A 21255-nucleotide genomic window follows, 5' to 3' on the forward strand; every position below is an offset into this window, starting at 1 on the left:
AGAGAAAATAGGGGATGACATGAGGAGAGAGAAAATAAGGGATGAAGAGAGAGAAGATAGGGAGATAGGGAAAGTCCATGCACATTAGAAAAAAAGGTCTTGTTTTTTAGTTATTGTTTATCTTCTTTTTTTAGTTTATTTAACTGGAGATTTCCCTTTATTGTAAATCAATGAATGAGAATTGAATTAAAATTTGGTGTTGTGAAGATTTTTTTTTTGGGATGGATTCTCTTGCAGACCTTCAGAGATGATATATTATTTCAACTTTTTTTTTTTTTTTTTTATTATTTCCATATTATTTTCTTATCACATCAAACCTCCGGCTAGAGTGGAGAAATTGCTCTAGCTAGGATATACATTATAAATATGTTTTAGTTCAATAATTTCATAGTGTCAAGGCTATAAAAGGCCACGTGTCTTCTTAACTTCTATGTGACTGAATTCTCATGACTGTTTTCCTAAATGATGGGATATGGTGCTTTTAGGGGACCTCTTGTATATGCGCACGGTTTTTACAATTCTAGGGACTCATATGTAGATATGCATCACCTTATGATTCTTTTTTTAAGACAGGTTTGGACTTTTTTTTTTTTTGAAAATATATAATTTTTAACATGGAAATCATTAATATCATTAATATGTAAAAATAAATAAACAACAACTTTTAAACTTTTAGATTTTTTTTTTTTCTTTTTTTTGAAGGATCAGACCACCACTTTACATCTTATCTTAAGATGGATGATCCACCTTAAAAAGTATGTTTAATGCGTCGGGGGGGGTACGCGATCGTAGGGATTGCTTTCCCGTGACGCACAAAATACTTTCCGCTTTGCATCCGTCTTAAGATGGAAGTCTTCGGGGTTTGTTTTTTCCCTGTCCTTCTAGAATTCTATTTCATTTTCAGTGTACGCAATGAGAGACTTCTCTCATAGTAGAGAGAGGTGGAAAAGAGGAACTCACTCAAGCATAGGCAGTGACAGGGAAGGGTGACTCTGAGAATCCAGAGAGAGTGAGAGAGAGGAAATGCCTAGAGAGATCATCACCCTCCAAGTGGGGCAATGTGGGAACCAGATTGGCATGTAATTTTGGAAGCAGCTGTGCCTTGAGCACGGCATCAGCAAAGATGGAATCCTCGAAGACTTTGCTACACAGGCCAGTGCTCTCTCTCTCTCTCTACGCTCATCTTTCTCTCTCTTCTGTAATTTGCTCACTACTTGTTATAGTTTAAACGAACTAATGAAGTTTTTTCAAGCTCTGTTCAATGAAATTACAGCATACCTCAAGTCACATTTGATTAAATCCATATGCATCTTAAATTTTTTAGTTTTTCAATAGATTAATCACTCCTTTTTGGAATGTGGAATTTGATGGTTTCCTTTACTTCAATTGTAATTTTGAGGAATTTTTCATGAAGTTTGAGAAAATCAGTGTTACCCTTTTATGCGATGAATTTTGTTTTTTTATTTTCTGTTTTTATTGTTAATTATCTACTACTAAGTAAGTTGCCTACATGATCTGATTTCTTTTGATAAATTGGAACTGAACCCTCTGAATCAAGATTCTGGAGGGAAGTACTCACTAACTTAATAAGTTGTAGCTTCCTTCAAATTCATCACCCAACTATATAAGCAAACATCATATCTATTATACTCAAATATACGCAGTCACCTTTGCTCAGAACAAAAGAAAAAAGAAAAAGAAAAAGAGTAGCTCCCTTAAGGTTTCGACCACATAATGACATTGACACAGGCTGTAAGATAGGCGAAGCATGTCCTATTTAAGCCACCATGCTTACAACATCTTAAATTTTAGATATATTTTTCCAGATGGACCTTCTTGTTATGATATGTAAGTTGAATCGAAGATAAGATATTTCGGGTTTGGTGGTTCAATCTACATTTTTTTTGTTTTTTAATATTGTAGTTGTAATGGCATATAATAGGTGATTTTTTACATTTTCATTCATCAATTAGTATTAAAGAGAACTTTTACATTTTTACATTTCTCCTTTGTTAGTATCAATAGTTGCTCCATCTATCATGTCCTTTTGACAGATAAGTCAGTATCTGACAAAAAGCATGCAGTATTGTCATTTCTAATCTGATGCAGTATCCTCATTTGTTGTTTGGTGGTCAAAACTACCAAAAACATGCATGCAGTTTCTGTGTTTGAGGGGCATTTCTTGAAATTTCTTTGATGAGTTTATCTATTTGTTTTTATAAAATAGTTACCTCTTTTATGCACTAGGTTGTGGGAAATCTTCTAATTTTATTTTTGACATCTGATTGTTATTTGTTATGGGTGTGACTTGCTGCTTTCAGTCTGTTGTATATTTTGGGGTTAACTAGGTATAAATGCTGCAGGGTGGTGATAGGAAAGATGTGTTTTTCTATCAAGCTGATGATGAACATTACATACCTCGAGCCCTTTTGATGGATTTGGAGCCTAGAGTTATCAATGGTATCCAAAATAGTGAATATTGAAATCTTTACAATCATGAAAACATATACGTCTCAGACCATGGAGGAGGTGCTGGAAATAATTGGGCAAGTGGTTATCATCAGGTTTGTGATATGGTAGTTCAGTTTCTTAATGTCTTTCTTTTTTCCATTATGGAATTCTCTTTTCTACTTCTTCTTGGAAAAATCGTTGACTTACCAGATGATGCTGATGTGTTCTGGCACTGAACATGATTAAAAGTTTGTCATTAGATATCATTGATTTTCATGGCAACTGTCATCTTTTAGAAGAATTTCTTCTCTTGTGTGTTTTGTATAAATTAAAATTGGTTGATGAAATCCAATTCTATCAATTGATACATTTCAAAATTCAAAGTTCAAACCTTATCGTGACTTGTGTTTTATTTACAGGAAGAAGGTTCTTATATATTTGTTAGTGAGATATACTTATCTAATGGCAATTGCCATCATGTATAGTTATCTAATGGCAATTGCCATCATGTATCAGATTCCTGTAAATCTTTGGAGTTATATGCCTTATCACATCAATTATAAAATATGTATAACACATTAATAGAACCAAACTACCTTGGTTTTGGGTTTCTCACAGCCAGGAACATTTGGAGAAGCTTATGCTTTTGCACTTATGCAATTTTGCCCTTGTGTTGGCCATGACCAATTTGCATAGAAGTTTCTTATGCAGTTTGTGTTAAACACCTAGTATTTTGCAAACTAATTTGATCCCACTATGGAAGGCAATCTTCTATTTGTCAAGTCTTTGTTGCTTGGTTTGTCTTATCAACTGAGATCCATTTTGGGTTGGAGGATCTATGCGAGATGTGTCTGTTCTAGTTTGTACCTTATTTTCCATGTTAAACAAATCTATTCCAGTCCTTGGTGTAGCAAAGTCGTCAGAGAAAAGAGAGTATAAAAAGAAGAAACTTTCATCCACCAAAACACAAAACTAGAACGCATGAAACAAGAGACAGAATCAGTGTACCATGTTCATGTTCTTCAAGGAAAACGTGAGTATACTTCTTCTTAAAGTCTGAAGAATCCCACTTCCAACAGCACAATAGTACCTAAAATAATATAGTTCCCATCTCTATCTAACTTCGAATGTACATCCTCACCAAATCCCACCAGTTTAGGACTCTTATGTGTTCTCCAATTTAAAATGAAAACTAAAACTAGGTAAATGATGACCTCACCCCTTCAAAACTAAGTGAATGACCTGCTCGCTTAAGTAATAATAAAGTACCAAATAAATTAATAGCAAAAGAAATATTAAATTCCTATTTGATTACTCCTTAAATACATTATTCCTACCTGTGGAATGAACTCTAGGTTTGAGTGGTCAGGGTGGTAGGTTCCATAATGTGACGTTTAGGGCCTATTTGATAACAGGAATTGTCTTCCTAGAAGTTTAGAACTTCTTAATACTGTTCAAGTTTCGTGTTTGATAAAAAAATTGAACTTCAAACAAAACTTCAAGGAATTGTTCAAGTTCCAATCTTGCTTAAAAAAAAAGTTCCAACCCAAGGGTTGGAACTTAAACTTGGAACTTTTTTTTTTATGAACCCCCCCATATATAAAATGTATATATTTTATTGTATAATATACAATATACTTTATTATATAATATATCATATATTTTATTATATATTATATTTTATTTATATAATAGATATTTATAATATTATATAATAAAAATATATACAATGTATAATATATTATATTATTTTATATAAATATATATATAATAAAATAAAATAAATAAAAAGTACAATATTATGTTATACATATATATATTATATAATATTATTTTTTGTATATTATATAATAAAAATACAGATTAATAAAATATCAATAAAATAAATATAAAATACACTATATTATATTTTATCTTACGTTATATATGATATATGTATATATTTTATTGTATAATATATAATATACTTTTTTGTATAATATATAATATTTATTATATATCATATTTTAGTTATATAATAGATATTTATAATATTATATAATAAAAATATATATTAATAGAATAAATATAACATACAATGTATAATATACTATATTATTTTATATAAATATATATTATATAATAAAATAAACAAAAAATACATTATTATGTTATATATAATACGTTTATGTAATACAATATATCTCATTATATAATATATATTATATAATAAAATAAATATAAAATACACTATATTATATATTATACTATGTTATATGTATTATATAAAATATATATTTATATCTTATATGTTTATATATTATCATATGTTAGATATATAAATATTATAAAATATATTAGATATTTATAATGTTATATAATAAAAATATATATTAGTAGAATAAATATAAAATACATTGTACAATATACTATATTATTTCATGTAAATATATAATAATAAAATAAATAAAAAGTACATTATTATGTTATATATATTATAAATTTATGTAATATAATATATTTTATTATGTAATATATATTATATATTATATAATAAAATAATATAAATATAAAATACACTATATTATATATTATACTATGTTATATATTATATAAAATATATATTTATATATTATATATTTATGTAATATGAGATATTTTCTTATATATATTAAAAATAAATATAAAATACAGTATATCATATATTATAGTATGTTATAAATATTATATATTTATATTTAAATTATTATCAATGTAAATATAAATGTAAGATATTTACCATATATCCCAGGAGTTATCAAACACAGAAACTATGAACTTCTTAACTTCCCAGGGAGGTTATCAAACACATAAACCGTGAATTTCTTAAGTAACTTCTAATTTACAGTTCTTCAGGAACTTCCGACTTACAGTTCTCATGAACTTGCTTCCAGCTATCAAATAGGCCCTTAGAGTTCCATTCCTACTACTAAACTGTGGAAAAAAAAGAAAGAAGAAGAATGAACATGAGTCATTCCTCACTTGCTGAAAAGAACTCGAGTCCAATGAGCTTGTAGCCTCATACTCTTCAAAAAGCTTCTTATTAGTAGCCTTCTTATCAACTTTTGAAATTCACATACTCTCTTAGTAAGGTTTTCCCAGTCATTGAACACGGAACTTCCAAACTTGTAATATTCACCTCTACGAATCTTGATGACAACAACATCAAGGATCTTTATCATTAGGAGCTGGCAGAATTTTCTATTGCTGTTCGTCTGTCCCTCCTTGACTAACCTGGTCAACATGTTATTCTTAAAGTTCTACCACATTAAAATGGAGATATTTTATGGTCCCTTTGGAGTTCAATTTCATAAGCATTAGTTCCCATCTGTTTTAGAATCTTACATGGTGGCTCAACCTTCTTGAACTTTAACTTATGATAGGTCCCAGTTGGAAATATTTCTTTTCACAATGAAACCATCAAGAGATCATGAACCTTATATTCTTTGAATCTTCAATGCGAATCCACCTCCTTTTTATATTTGGCATTACCTTCTTCTATCATCTCATGCACTTGCTCATGTAATTCATCTACATGAGCATAACTCTTACATTCATCACTAACAATGGTTTCAATTGGCAAAGTTGGGAAATCAAGCAACTAATTGGGTTTATGTCCATAAGCTTCCTCTGTTTGTACATATTTTTGACGCACCCACCCCCTGTGCGAATAATAGAGGAGACGGTTGCAACTGTGACTTTCAGACACCAAGTACACCTGAAAATCCATGGAAGCAAGTGCACAATAAAGCCCCTACTTTGAAAAGCCTCTGTATGACATCATCTCAACCCCAAAAAAAGCACAAGAGTGGCCCCTCATACCTTGAAGATATTCCCCAAGTTTCAGCCTGATTGGGCGAGGTTATAAAGAGATATGAGGAAAGTGAGATAAAAGAGTATTGTATCCATAGGTGTACGGTCAAACAATATAGTAAAACTCCTGGACATCGACCTCAGATGGCCTTCGGACCATCGCAAACGACTTCAAAAGGTTGAAAACCTCCAACCTGAATTTCAGTCCAAACGGAAGTTTCTAGGCCCTACTTTCCAAATATGGGTTGTTACTATACTATTTAGGATTTCACAGCTTCAATCAGTTTCCAAACATACTAATATCCTGTTGCACTTTCTAAAAAATGAGTGAACTTTGTGCCCGTAGATCTCTCGATCCGCAAGCCGGATCAAGCCAAAATTTAGATATGTTGTGCTCCTCAACGCTCATGATCTTTTGGTATAGGGCTCACATATGATCGTCAACCAGATTAGAAGATATCCTAGAGAGAAGTCGACATGATCTTTTGAACTTTGTGCATGATCTTTTTGGTCAATTTTTCTTTTGCACGAATTTTCATTGTATTTTTTTTAAGCTCCTTTTTACACAATTCCTTGGGGTTTTCAGCATCCACCCTTGTTTGAAGGGGGAGCACAAGGACTGAGAATTTTTCGGATCAGGTATGGTTCCACCTAGATCTGGATCCGGATCCAAAAGTTATACGTCGGATCCGGATCCGATGAGATCCAAAATGTTTAGATTCAGATGCAGATCTGATACTATATATATGATCTGGATCCGGATACGGATCAGTTCCACTTTTGTATATTATGAAGTTAAAATATAATTATAAAAGTTAAAATAATTAAATATATAAATTAACAAAATATATAAATTATAACATATATGTAAATGTAAAATAAGGTGTATAAGCCGAGCTTCTAAACAATCAAAGTAAAGCGTGCCTTCAAATAGTGTCGAGAAATGTGGTTTCATTGGAAATCATTGTGATAGCCTTAAAATATATTTTCATCTTTAATTATAATATTTAAAGCTTAAAAAATAGTGTATATTGAGCAGATCTATGAAAACTTGAAAATCTTGAAAATTGAAGGTCCAAAAATACGCTACAAGATGCACTATTTCCAAAATTGGAAATCCACTTTTTTCTCAAGTTCATGCATCTTGATGTCAAGATGATCAATTTGAGGATCTTTGGACATCAAAACAACCTCTTCTAGTGAAATTTTTGAGGTGGGCTTTGATTTGATTGTTTAGAGCCCCGGCTCTATATAAGCTTTTCCCATAAAGTAATATATGCTATTTTAAATATATAATTAATAAAGATATAAATTATAACATATATGTAAATCTAGATCCAAATAGTAATTTGGGTCGGATTCGGGTATAGGTGGATCCGATCCGGATCCAACCTGATTTTTTTAAATAATATATTATACATATATATTACTATTTGGATCTAGATTTTGGAATTGGATCCGAATTTGGGATCCAAAACATGGATGCATACCTGGATCCGGATAGGATTAGAATTTTGGGTTTTGGATCCGGACCGGGTTAATTCTCAGCCACAGGGTATATAAACCCCACACTCATGTAACTTAAGAGAGCTCTTTTTGCCTTAAGGTTAATGAAACTCTTATCACTTTGAAAGAAGAAAAGAGAAATATTTTGCAAAAGATTTCTTAGCCCTAGCCTTAACCCTTGGTTAGTTACCCTTAATCAATCTAACGAAACCTTAACCCACCTTGGTTAAGTCTCTACACTTAACCAAGGGCTTCCTAAACCCTAACCTAGCACCACTTCCTTAACCTAGCCACTTATCCCATATCTTATCCTACTCCCTACCCTACACTTTAAACCACACCAGACCCCATACCTAACTATACACCCCATCCTATTCCATACCTACCATGCTCCCTAATCCCTACCATACCATACCATACTCCCTAGCCAATATGTATAGTACTTCATACACTACACTCTACCCTACTACCTACCTTGCATCATACTATATTCCCCACACTCACCCAAACCACTTAGCTTAGGCTAGCTCAAGAGGGCTCTCCCACGTAGAGGATTTCGGATCCCGGATCCAAACCTTAGAAGCACAAAGGACACACCATTCATCGTGAGCACACGAATTTGGGGACACCGACGTGGTTGGGAGCCTGGCAGAGTCAGATCAAACCACGTTCGTGAGGAACATTAGAGGACTTTCTGTGGCAACCCTACGCCGAGATCTAAGAGGGCTATGTGCCCGGACGCATCTGAATCCAACCCTATATCCGAGGTAAGTCGTATCTTGCATTTTCAATTTGTTGATTATCCATTGCACCGTACCACACGCCTTATCTAAGCATACACTGCACGGGCACCAGGGTCACATAGTCGATCGCAGGGGCCGGCTGACCACCCTCAAATGCAGTCTTGCCAATAGTTGAATTTTGGGAGTTCTTTTAAATGAACCCTTCTTGGGTTAGCACTGAATCCCATTGTTCAGTTTGTTCCCTTGCTAGACTTCTTAACAAGTTTCCCAAGCTTTTATTTATATCTTCTGTCTGCTCATTAGTCTACTGATGCACTCCATGGAGATGCACATTCTCCTTAAAGAGTAGTTGTGCAACAAGGGTGGCATCTGTGATCTTTTGTGAGGAATGAAATGAGCCAATGTGAAAGGAGCCCGGGAAATTGATTCCGACCTTATTTCGATCTTAGATCGTATACAATTCAACAATGAGACTAAAGAACTCTTGAGTTCACGTTAAGAGAGGAGTGAATACTCTCTCTCGCTTTCTCTATCTCACTCACAAAGAAATCTCATACTTAAGGGAAAAACCAAGAGCCCCTTTTCATTCCATTTCTAGGGTCTTAAATACTAAACTCTTATATAGTACTTTCGTATAAGTTAAGAATCCTAACATGCACTTCCCTATAACTTAAGAATCCCCCTTTATCTCGTGAGTCATGCACGACTTTCATCAAATGTCTACATGCAACTTCTTTAGAAATACCCTAACTAATCAAGAAATGAATCATGCCAATAAAAAAAAAAGAAGCTATCATACCCAAAACATTGAATCAAATTCCCTTTTAACCTCTTCATGCTTCTAGTCCTAAATTCAGTCATCAAGAATAAACTATTTGCATCCATGCCCCTAAAAAATAAATAAATAGAAAATAAATTAAAATTAAATACAATCAATCCATCTTTGAAATTTGATTTGCATCAACATCTTTGGGTTGGGGAAGACTTGGCTCTGTCGGTTCAGCATCGCCATGGAATTTGAGCAGATCTTGAAAATTGAATGACTAGAATGATTATTCCATCCACTTGGCAACTCCACCTCAGTATTTGCCACTGATCTTTTTCTTGATCTTGCAAGGTCCAATCTTCTTGGCTTTAAGCTTTCAATAGGTACCAACAGAAAATCGTTCATGTCTGACATACACCATCACAAGGATTCCAACACCAAACAACTACATACAATGGTGTCCATCCACGACATCGTAGTACCTGTCGTGAGACTCATGACTCTTTTTAAAATTTCTTCAAACTTGTCATGCAGTTTCTTCATGTATTGAGACATGCTTGCAGCATCTGAATCCACAGTCTCAAGCACTGGCAAAGGAAATAAGTCATGAAAATACAAAGAAGACATACCATAAACCAATGCAAAAGGGACACTGATGCTAGTAGGAGGGCACATGCATGCGTGATTTTTGAGAGTTTGCTCGATGTTGCATATGAGAGGACTGCTTTGTTCTTCGACTAAAAACTTCAAGGAAATAGATCTGCATATTCATGTGGAGTAACCAAGACAACAGGTCTTGGTGATAGGAGAATACATTCTTGAGATTGTTAGTGGGAAAACCATGACCTTAAAGTGAAATCTTTATGCCCTCAACACGACGTGTTCGGTTTCGGTTGAAGTTAACTAAGGTGGCCTACCCATGATTTTTATGAGTAATAAGGTAGAGGTTCAAGATGGTTCGACTATTCGGATATTGTAATGTCCAGCCATTGGGCCAATGGTCTTTTCTATGTTTCAATGATATTCACTAGTCTGTATGTCTCGGACTCAAATGTGGATGATGATAATGATGCATATGTATGACACATGTGATTAGGGCACATATGGCTTGGGCATATGGAGACGTCAAGGCACATGTAAGGGCCAAATGGCTAATGGGCCTTTCATGGGCCCTGTAAGCCCAGATTAGGACCATTTGGGGCCCACATGCCCACAAGGGGCCCATGCTATGACGATGTCTGATGTCATTATCTACGGGCCATTCCCCTCTCTCTTCATAGGAGCCCTTTCTTAGTTATGTAAATTATTGAATGGCCACTTCGGTAAAGTGGTTAAGTTTCCTAGATTTAATGTTTATTGAACATGTGATGGGCATTTTGGTAATTGGTTCCAAATGGGATATATGTCACATGATCCTTTGAATGCATGTAAAGTGAAGTCATGATTCCTTGGAACACATGTTCCAACACATTTGAACATATGGAAGCTAATTGAGGGAATTATCGCATATTAAGTCTCTCTCTCTCTCTCTCTCTCTATCTGGCTCTCCCCCCTTTTTACAGGAAAGGAGAGAGAGTTAGGAAGAAAGAGAATCCAAGGAAGTGGCATGCCCCATTGATATATTTCTTTCTCTCTTAATGGTCATGATCTTTTTCACTAGCTAAGTCCTATGGTTAATATTTAAACTTGTATAAAGTTGTATTTTTTCGATAAAGAGGACTAAAGGGGAATTCGGGTTAGAAACCTCTAAGGGATGATGATGTGATATCCACCCTTTGTCTATGATAGCTAGTTAAAGGATAGGTGGCTTGATTGTGATCTTCTGTTTCACCCGTACAGCACTAAGATTAATGGCCCATATTGCTCCAAGTTAAGAGGAACATTCTAGACTCCCACTATCCAACTCTATAAATAGGGGTCTTGGGTACCCCATTTTCACCACTCTCTGAAGTAGTGTTATGATGCTAAAACTAATTTTAAATCCCTCCTCAACCTCCATCCCACCCTCAGTCCTCTTCACTCTCTTATTTGGTTCATGGTGTGTTAGCTTTTCAAACCTTACCCTACGCCATCCCATGTTGATTTAAACTATACTACCTCTCCACAAAATTTTGTGTAGTTTGATTCGAGATCACCCATAAACCCCCACGTCAACTCTTAGTGATGGAAACCAGCCCCATCTTTCCTCATTTTCAGACACCTTTGGCTGTTCCTTGATCTCCATTGAGTTGGTCCCGTTAGCTCCTTGCAGCATACTAGTGCGCTTGTTTGCCCTGCTTTTAGAGCACCATTCCCTCTTGTTTTGGCACACCAAGGAAGGAGAGTTTTAGCATACAAATCGTACATTTTCTTAGCCCTTTGGAGAAACCCTTGAGTGGATTTTGGAGTTCTTCTTGGCTCTTACCAAGGTTGGAGCAAGAGAGGCCACGATCCAAGTGCTATTGAAGGAAGTCACCTGGTTTGGGGTGTTGTAAGTCCCTTTCAGGTAATCTTTGGGCTTTGGCTTTATTTTTGGTGTCCCATGGTCCTACGTTCTTCTTGTTTTGTGGTTTTATGTCTTGATGTAAAAGGAATTGCAAGTGGATTCCATGTCTTAAAGATGAGGTTGTGTTTGAGTCCATTCTATGTAATAAATGTGCTGAGTTTTGGTTTTGTTGACATGGTCTTGTATTGCAATCTCTATTGTAGTAATGAATGGAAAGTGGTTTAGGCACATATAGAGTGAGTCCTTGTGCCTTGATTCAGCTATAGTTAAGTTTGTTTCGTTGTTGAAATTTGTTGTAATTGGCCATTTTAAGAAGCCTTCCTAGTGTAGTACAGAGAAAAATTTTAAAATTCCATACTAAACTACATCTAAAGCCATCAATGCAAACCAACTCATCAGCGGACTTATTTTCTACTCAACATTTCTTGTCTCATATTCTAGGCCATGAACCTCAAATACCTCTCAATTTGGGTTTTCATAGAATCACCTATATTCATTACTTTCAAGCTGAATTAGTTCTAATATGGATGGGTTCAACTTTTTTCTAGTGATTTTCTTGAGATTTGAACTCTCACACATGCCTGCTTTGCTAAAATGGTAAGCATTTTTCTAATCAATTTTCCTTAATTAAAACATGCTAAAATGCCTTACAAGTAAGGATATGGAGGATGGGGATATGACTTGTCACTTCTAGAAATAGAAATCCTGAATATGATTATAGAAATGGGTATCCTGTGTTAAACATGAACAAACATAGAATATTAATTTGGCTAAACATTTATGACATATATTCTAACTTATGCAATACAAATGTATGCATCCAACAAATTGACACACATATATACACAGAGATATACACACATGCACACGCACATGCACACACACACACACACACACACACACTCTGACTGTTGGGATTTACATCTGAATTCCTCCTTTTGTGATGAGGATTTTGTTTTCTAATAGGGAGAGCAAGTTGAAGAAGACATAATGGACATGGTGGATAGAGAAGCAGATGGTAGTGACAGTCTTGAGGGTTCGTTCTGTGTCATTCAATTGCTGGAGGAACTGGTTCAGGTTTTTGTTTGTGAACTCATTGATTACTTAGATTATTCTCTTGCAAATTCTACATATCTTTCAAGCTTGTATTTTCTTAAGTTGTTGATTTATTATTTATAGAGGCTTATCTGCTCTTTTTTGGTATTGTTTGTTGGTAAATCTGCTGGTAATGAACTACATCAATGATGCTTACATACATCCAACTTTGCATCCTTATCATGGTAACCTATACAAAGGATTTATCATGCTCATAATCCTAATCTTGGACATGCTTATATTTCTCAAAGCATACAGGTACCTAACTTTTAGTAACCCCAGTATTTGCTTTGTGTGCAGTATAATTGGGTAAACTTGGTTGATCTTGGAATATTGTGATGATTATAGTAATTGCCCATATGTCTTTAATGGAAAGGGTTCAATTCTTTACATTCTTCACTTTGGGAATTGTGATATCTCCTGAGAATTGTGGTTTTTGAGAACTTGAATTTTAGCTTTCATTGTCTCATAGGTGCAAATTGTCATAGTTGAGACTTGGACCATAGTTGCAAGGATCTCCTAATATAGGTGGCAATCCTGCTCCGGAATCTCTCTCCGGGTGCTCCGAGAAGGGGATCTTCAAGGGATCTTGATTTTTAAATTTTGGAATCTTGATCCCATTATTAGGTTCTTGATTCCTACTATTAAGGATCTTGATTACAACCTTAAAGACTAAAGTAATGATGATTTTCTTAATTTATAAGTAACTGGCAACACAAATTTACTATTAATATGGTTGCATTGCTTGCTGGGTACAAATAAAGAGATCCCTACTTTAAGATTTTATATAGTCCCAGTGATGAAAAAGTCAGCTGCCTGGCCGACAAATTGCCTAGGGTCTGGGCGGGCATGCCTAAGGCGGGCGCTTAGGCGAACAAGTCAGGCACCTAGGTGGGCTCAAGGCAGGGGCCTAGGCGGGTTTGGGCACCCCTAGTGCCACCCCTTAAAAAAAATTCAAATCCACCAAAACAAAAATTAAGCATGTTTATTGCCCTTCTCTCTCTCTTTCTCTTGGGTCTGTTGCTCTCTCTACATATGAGTGAAGAAGAAGATAGACTCCAAATGTTCGATACATGCCCTCTCTATCTCTCTCAAACACACACATAAACACGCAAAGATACACATGGACCCATATGCTCCATCTTTACATGTAAGAAGAAGAAAAAAGAAGAAGATGACCTCTAAGTGTTCGACACGAGGTACCTCTCTCTCTCTCTCTCTCTCTCTCTTGCCATATTAGAACAAGAAAAAGAAGAACATCCACCAAGTATTTGAGACCTCTCTGACAAATACGGATCCAAAAGAAAAAAAAGAAAGAAGATGGTCTTCAAGAATTTCATGTGGGCCTCTCTCTCACACACACACACCCTAAACACATACATACATTCACAAAAAATACACAAAACAACATATGGGCCCCACCCCAACCCCCTACCCTGGGCGGCCTAAGTATTTGAGTGCCTGCTTAGGCGGCCGCCTCTGCTTACAGTCTTAGACAACACATGCTATTTTTTTCTTCTCTCTTTATCAAATAAAAGTGGTTTAAACTAATTTAAGGATCATTCTGGGGAATAAGTGCCTAGAGCTAGCAAGCCAATCCAAGGCATTCCATGGCGCACTCACCAACACCCTACGGGCAACATTCTCAAACCTACCCAAAGGATCCCATGACCCACAATTGTATGTGCAAGTGTTCTGGCTTCATCCATCAAAAGCCGGTCAATTGGTGATTGGATTGCGAGAGTACCATTTTAGATAACATGTGCTCTCCTGAGGATGAGATAAAACCTGCAATGTGAAGGTGCAGGCAAATTCTCTTTAGCACATTTGCACGTCCCCGAGGAGTTGGCCTCCCATACTACAATTATTATATACACATGCTGTTGATTTGTAGTTTCTACTTGCTAGGCTCTTGCCCTTGCCCTTGCTCTCATAAGCCACTAACACCACATGGGAGCCCATCTTCCTCCTGGCATCCCATGGGTATATCTTTAGCCTCGATGGGGGATGACCAAAACCCTCTCTAGGAACGAGCCTCTTTGTCCTCAATATTTGTGGTCATAGGTTTTCATGACTTAAGACGCGTAGACCTCCCAAGGCTTGGGTGAGTCACAGCGGTTGAGTCTTGTTATCCTTTCTTGGATGGTCCTAAACCACATCCTCAATCCGCATTGGAATCTTGCTCCAACTAGAGCCAAGCAATCTATTAAAGAATAGTTATGAGTACAATTGTGTCAAGGCCTTGAAAGGCCACACAAATCTAGGGCTGGCAATGAAACCAGACCCGAGCCGGGACCCAGCGGGTATACGCAAACCAGGTCCTGGTATGGGTCCAAATTTGGACCTGTGGGTATGGGTCCTAGTCCCATAATGTGTACCCGAAAATTGTTGGGTATGGGTACGGTTATTGTTGGATCCACCCTGTACCCGTCTTGAGACCCGGACATTGATTGATCCACCTAGGTTAGTATGCATTCTCACTCTACCTATCCTTCATTTTTTAGTAAACCCTATCACATTACCTCTCTACATGTTTTCGATATGGGACTAAAAGATTTTCCCAACCCACAAAGCAACAAAAGCGAAAGAGGGAGAAAAAAAAAAAAAAGTTAGGGAGAGAAAAAGGCGTTATTCCCATTCAATCTCACCAGCTACCTGCTCCCTCTCACTGTGTGTCTATCTCTTTCTCTCTACCTTGTGAGTGGACAATTATACTCTCTCTCTCACTAGGGCGCATGAATTTGCATATTCATTTATCTTATTGTGGTGGGAAGCTTTGAGAGTTTTGGCAAGGAATTATTTGGGGGAGGGGCTACATGAAGAAAGTTTGGTGGGGGGTGGGTTAGAAAGCGAGGTTGGAAGGGGGTGGCGTAGGGAGAGAAGATTGATGGGAAATGGGTTGGGGAGAGAGAATTTAGAGGGTGATGAGCTGGAGATTGAAAGTTTGGAGAGAGGGGCTCATGGAGGGAGGGGTAGAGAGAGAAAGGGTGGAGAGAGAGGTTTATGGAGGAGATTGATGGGTTGGTAGAGAAAGTGAAGGTGACACCTGCTGATTTAGCGGAGGTTTTGATGGGAAAGGAGGAAGGAGGGGCATTGAAAGCTTTGGAAGAGCTGGTGGTGATGCTGAGAAATAAATTGGTGGATCAAAATAGTGTTTGTTGAGTTCGAGTTTTTTTTCTTTCTTTTGGTCTCTCTCTCTCTCTCTCTCTCTTTGAGCCACCCTTTCTCTCTCTTGTTTAATGGCCATCGACATCACATAGTTCAAAAGAGAGAGAGCACTTCCATTATTTTTGTTAGAGAGACGTTTAGTCCCACATCGGGCATCTTCTCCAAGTGTTAAGTGGTCATGGCTTACAAAAGAGAGTGCTAAGCGCTAAGGCATCTGATCCGAGTCCCACATCCTGCATCGGTTACGGGTACGGGTATGTTTAAATTGGACCTGTCAGGTACAGGTCCTGGTCCAGCCACGTATAAGCTATTTTGGGTACAGGTATGGGTCCAATTGGACCAGATCCATACCCCACCGGTTGCCACCCCTACACAAATCCAATAGCAGTACCTTTTCCTTTTGTCACTTGCCTTGCATTATAATTTGAATATGAATGATTATACATTAGTTGAGTGATTGGATTGTATTGGTGCAATTCTGATCTATTGAGATACTCTACATTTTAAAAACTTTTCCTCTTTCTTGCATTGTTCTAAGTTTTGCATTTGTTTCACATTTTAGTGACTACGAAATGAAATCCAAAATTCTCTCTTGAAACCAATAAAACTTGAAATTGCTTTTTCTTCCGTATTGAAGCATAACTTTGAACTTGATAAAATTGGCTTATGCGATGTTGTTTTTGGGTAAGTAACGGCTAGCGTTAAAGCCGTTATGTTTGTTTTTTTGGCTCATTCGATGTTGTTCACTGGTTTGATGTACTACCCTTATATAGATATATATATATATATATAAGATTGCACTTGCTGTGTGCTACACCTGGATTACACTTCATGTGGATTGGACCTCTAGTTGTATGAAGATGGCACCTCCTGAAGAGGTGGATATTCTACATACTTGTTTGTTCTTTCTTTAATATTTGTTTCCTCTCTCTCTTCTTAATGTAGGAATGGGTTCTTATCTCTTGGAGACTTTGAATGATCGGTACAGCAAAAAACTAGTGCAAACATACAGTGTGTTTCCAAATCAAATGGAAACAAGTGATGTCGTGGTGCAGCCATACAACTCCCTCTTGACTCTTAAGAGGTTGACACTGAATGCTGATTGTGTTGTTGTTCTTGACAACACTGCATTAAATAGGATAGCTGTGGAACGCCTTCATCTATCAAATCCTACTTTTGCCCAGACAAATTCCTTGGTTTCCACTGTTATGTCTGAAGGCACCACAACACTTCGTTATCCAGGATATATGAATAATGATTTGGTTGGCTTACTTGCATCCTTGATCCCAACTCCAAGATGCCATTTTCTAATGACAGGGTATACACCACTAACAGTCGAGTGTCAGGTTAGATCATGATTTTTTTCACTTTGTTTATTTCCAGCTTGTAAAATTGTAAAATTTGCAAAATTTGTGTTCTTGATTACCAATAGATTATCGCATGCTATTTTGCATCATAAAGAGTTAGCCAAATCTAATGCTTTTTGTAGTTTTTTCTTGTAAAAAATCTAATTTATGTGATGCATGTACTTTTTCTTTTTTCACTTTTGTTGATAAATACTTTCGAGTGGGTTTGGTTTAAGACATGAGTTATCACCATTCAAGCTGTGAAATTGTATGATTATGCTATGAAGATGAACCATGAAGTTAATCATGAAAAACAAAAAATGCAAATCTTATTCATATCCTCACTTTGTGCTTCACTCTTGAAGATAAGAATTGACGAGGTCAACCATTTTCTCTAGACCATATAACTATTCCTTGCACCTGCAACCACAATCTTATGACAATGTTTGTTTATTTAGTGTGGAACAAAAGATCCTAGAGACTTTTCATGCAAGTATTTGAACATTATGAGGGGATTTTCTTGTCTTCCTTTTCAGTTGCAAAAGACATTAAGCTCTTTGATGATTAAACTCAAGCATAGTATTTTCTTGCAATGGGATGGAAACGATGGGCTATTTTTTAATGCTCCCATAATATTCACATATATCTCATGTTATACAGCTTTTAATGAGTGAAATTAGTTTTCTTTTTAAAAAGTTAAATTTTCTCAAAAAAGAATTTAGCTTGCTTTCTAAAGGGTGTGATAATATTACATTGCTCTGAATAATTGTTGAGCGAGCTTTTGATGTATCTCAAGACATCTATCTTTTATGTGTCTAGAGACACAAACATCCAATGTGGATCAGATGTTTGGAATCAGTCTGGCAATAACTTCATGCCATAATTATGGTTTGACAGACCAACTGGTGCCAATGCATACGACATTATTGTTGGGTCACTCCCAGATGTCCGAACAACATCTCATTACTAGTGTCTCTAGACACGTGTAAACGATAGAAAGGTTTCCCATTATTTTCTGCTGGAAGTTAGACTGCCATGATTTTAAATATTAATACTTGAAGCTTTTTAATTACTATGTTTGGCCAGGCTAATGCAATCCGCAAGACTACTGTACTGGATGTGATGAGAAGACTTCTGCAGGCAAGATTGGGTCTTTGACTAATGAAGTTTCTTCTTGTTGGCTTGGGATAAACTTGATTCTAAGTTTTATTTGTCATAGATATTTTAGACAAAAAACATCATGGTATCCTCATATGCTCGTACGAAAGAAGCCAGTCAAGCAAAGTACATTTCAATATTGAATATCATTCAAGGGGAAGTAGATCCAACTCAGGTAACTTATAATTCCAATTTATTCTCTATCATTGCTACATAATGATGTTGTGTAGTCCAAATCCATTCATAAGTATTTCCAAACTGCTTCTTGTCCTTCCCAATTTGTCGTGAGGACTGTGTGAATGTGTTACATGCATGTCTGATTGCTACTAGGATGCACATGCACATGTACACATCACAAATGTGTTTATCTAACTAAACAAGAGCAATTTGTATTGTCATTTATGTATATTATTATAATAAGAGAATCCCTACCACCACCATCATCAAAACTTTATCTCAACTAATTGGGGTCGGCTACATGAATCTTATTCTGCCATTCTACTCTATCAAGGGTCATACCTTCAGTGTATACAGGGAATGCCCTAGCATGAGCAGATAACGTAGATTCAAGATTCATGATAAGATATGGCATAGTTTTACATTGGCTACCTACTTAACGCAACCGACCTCCTTTACCCAAGTTTGGGATGGGTTAAGGGAAAGTTTAAGGTCTTCACCCTTATTAGACTAATAAGAGTCTTCCTACCGAGAAGTAGAATAGGACTGATTCTCGTTAACTAATTGTTTAGTAATACAAACTTGAACACATGCTACATTGAAGCTCCCTCTCAAAGAAGCAAATCCACCATAAACTTTGCTCACATAATCATGTCTTTGTTTTGTAACTGATTTAATAAACAAAGCTTCAGTCGATCCTTTGAAGTTATACAAGACAAGAAAGAACAGCTCCAACAAGTCTTTGCTATGTCAACCCCAATATGCTGTCTTATTGTGAAACGCTGGTCCATTAGCCATCTTATGACCATAAAAGGAGCAGGTGAAGAGATGCAATTACACAGATGTTGATTGCGGTATTTTTCGATAGCTGGTCTAGCAGGATCTGCATAAGCCACCAAAGACCATCTATCAACCATGCCTGCATAAGCTCAAAAGTGAACGACAAAACCAACCTTTTACCATGTCTAGTGCTAAGATATCTTAAAATGCAATGAACTGTTTTCATGTATGCATGTTTCTGAACAAGTTGTCTAAGCTTCTGAACTGCATGCAAAATGTTTGATCTGGAAGATGTTTTTCCATCAAGTGTTGATAATCTAACATTAAGCTTAGCAAAAGTTGCTACAATTTTGCTTTCAGTCAAAGTATGTTCTTTCAACAAAAGTATCTGCATGATCATAGGACTTCTGCTTGCAAGAGTTGCTACAGGTAGATATCGAGGCCGCCCCCCCTTGGAGAAGCACATGTTTTTGACGAAATCTTAGATATTTGTAGGCATATACACATCTTATGTGTTCATACTTGGTGTGAGGCAAACCACATAGCCGACAAACTCGTTAAGGGCCTCCCAGGTGGAATATTAGGGAACCTTTTGTTGGTGGTTCCAATGGCCCTTTCATTTTTTGTAAACACATGCCTTTATAGCATTTTTTGACCCCTAACACCTTCTCAGTGGTTTTTTTATTGAGCTCCCGGCCCGTGGGAAGCCTAATTTTTGTAACTTGTGCAAAACTCTGTATTTAATACAAACATGAACAGTTTCAATTAAAAAAAAATGATTACCTAGTTAGAAACCAGATTGTTGTGTATTTTTCAATGTACGTGGTTTTTCAGTAGTAAACTTAGTGGTTCATTCTATTCATTGTTTTTCTCTTGGATTTGGGATTCCTCAAAAGGGTTATGATGTGTCAGCCAACACACTTCCTCAGATGTGGTCCCCCTTCCAAAATTTCACAGACTGATAATCTTAATCACCACTATTATGATGTTAAAAAAGAACAAAGAATTTTGAACTTTAAAAATAGTCTATTTTGAACCCTTCTTTTGCACTATTCATTTTTTTTTTGTGAAATTATCAGATTTGCACTACTTTTGGAGCCGAAACTGATGATCTAAGGTGTAAATGTATTTCCAATGATTTAGGATGTTTTTCATTTCATATCCTAAATCCATGGAAAACCATGGTGGACTCGTGCGTGTAGGTAAACTTTTTCAATGAACTTATTTTAACAAATTGTTAAATGATGCCCTCTTTGGGAGCTCATCGTGAAGAGGAGCCATTGCCATATTTGACGTTGGAGGTCATAGATACTTTTGTAGGATTAAGATATCTAGTGAAAGAAACTTTGAAAAAGATGATAATAGGAAAGACTTTAGGACCAGATGATATACCAATAGAAATTTAGAGGTGTATGGGAAAGATTGGCATATTTTGTTTGACCAAGTTGTTCAACAAGATTTTGAGAACAAAGAAAATGTAAGATGAATAGAGGAAAAGTATCGTGGTACCTAGTTACAAGAACAAATGAGACGTCCATAGTTGTATGAGCTATCGAGTGATCAAACTTATGGGCCACACTATGAAACTATGGGGGAGAGAGTGGTTGAGCAACAACTAAGACATGAAACGGGTGTATCAGAAAATCAGTTCGGATTTATGCCTGGCAGGGTCAACTATTGATGCTATTTTCCTACTTAGGCAATTGATTGAGAAGTTTAGGGAGAAGAGAAAAGACCTCCACATGGTAT

General features: G+C 36.1%; 1 pseudogene across 1 annotated transcript in view; it reads left to right on the forward strand.

The window, feature by feature from the left end:
* Nucleotides 1–975: 975 nt before the first annotated feature.
* Nucleotides 976–21255, forward strand: part of LOC18426814 (tubulin gamma-1 chain-like) — a 30690-nt pseudogene continuing 10410 nt past the window's right edge. The window contains exons 1-6 of the transcript XR_016046162.1: nt 976–1152; nt 2364–2564; nt 12749–12859; nt 16991–17391; nt 18478–18531; nt 18620–18724. The product of XR_016046162.1 is annotated as a tubulin gamma-1 chain-like (transcript). The remainder of the gene's footprint in view (nt 1153–2363; nt 2565–12748; nt 12860–16990; nt 17392–18477; nt 18532–18619; nt 18725–21255) is intronic.

This window comes from Amborella trichopoda, chromosome 1, assembly GCF_054954075.1.
Source record: "Amborella trichopoda isolate Santa Cruz 75 chromosome 1, AtrichopodaSantaCruz75HAP2 v2.0, whole genome shotgun sequence".
NCBI classification, from domain to species: domain Eukaryota; kingdom Viridiplantae; phylum Streptophyta; class Magnoliopsida; order Amborellales; family Amborellaceae; genus Amborella; species Amborella trichopoda.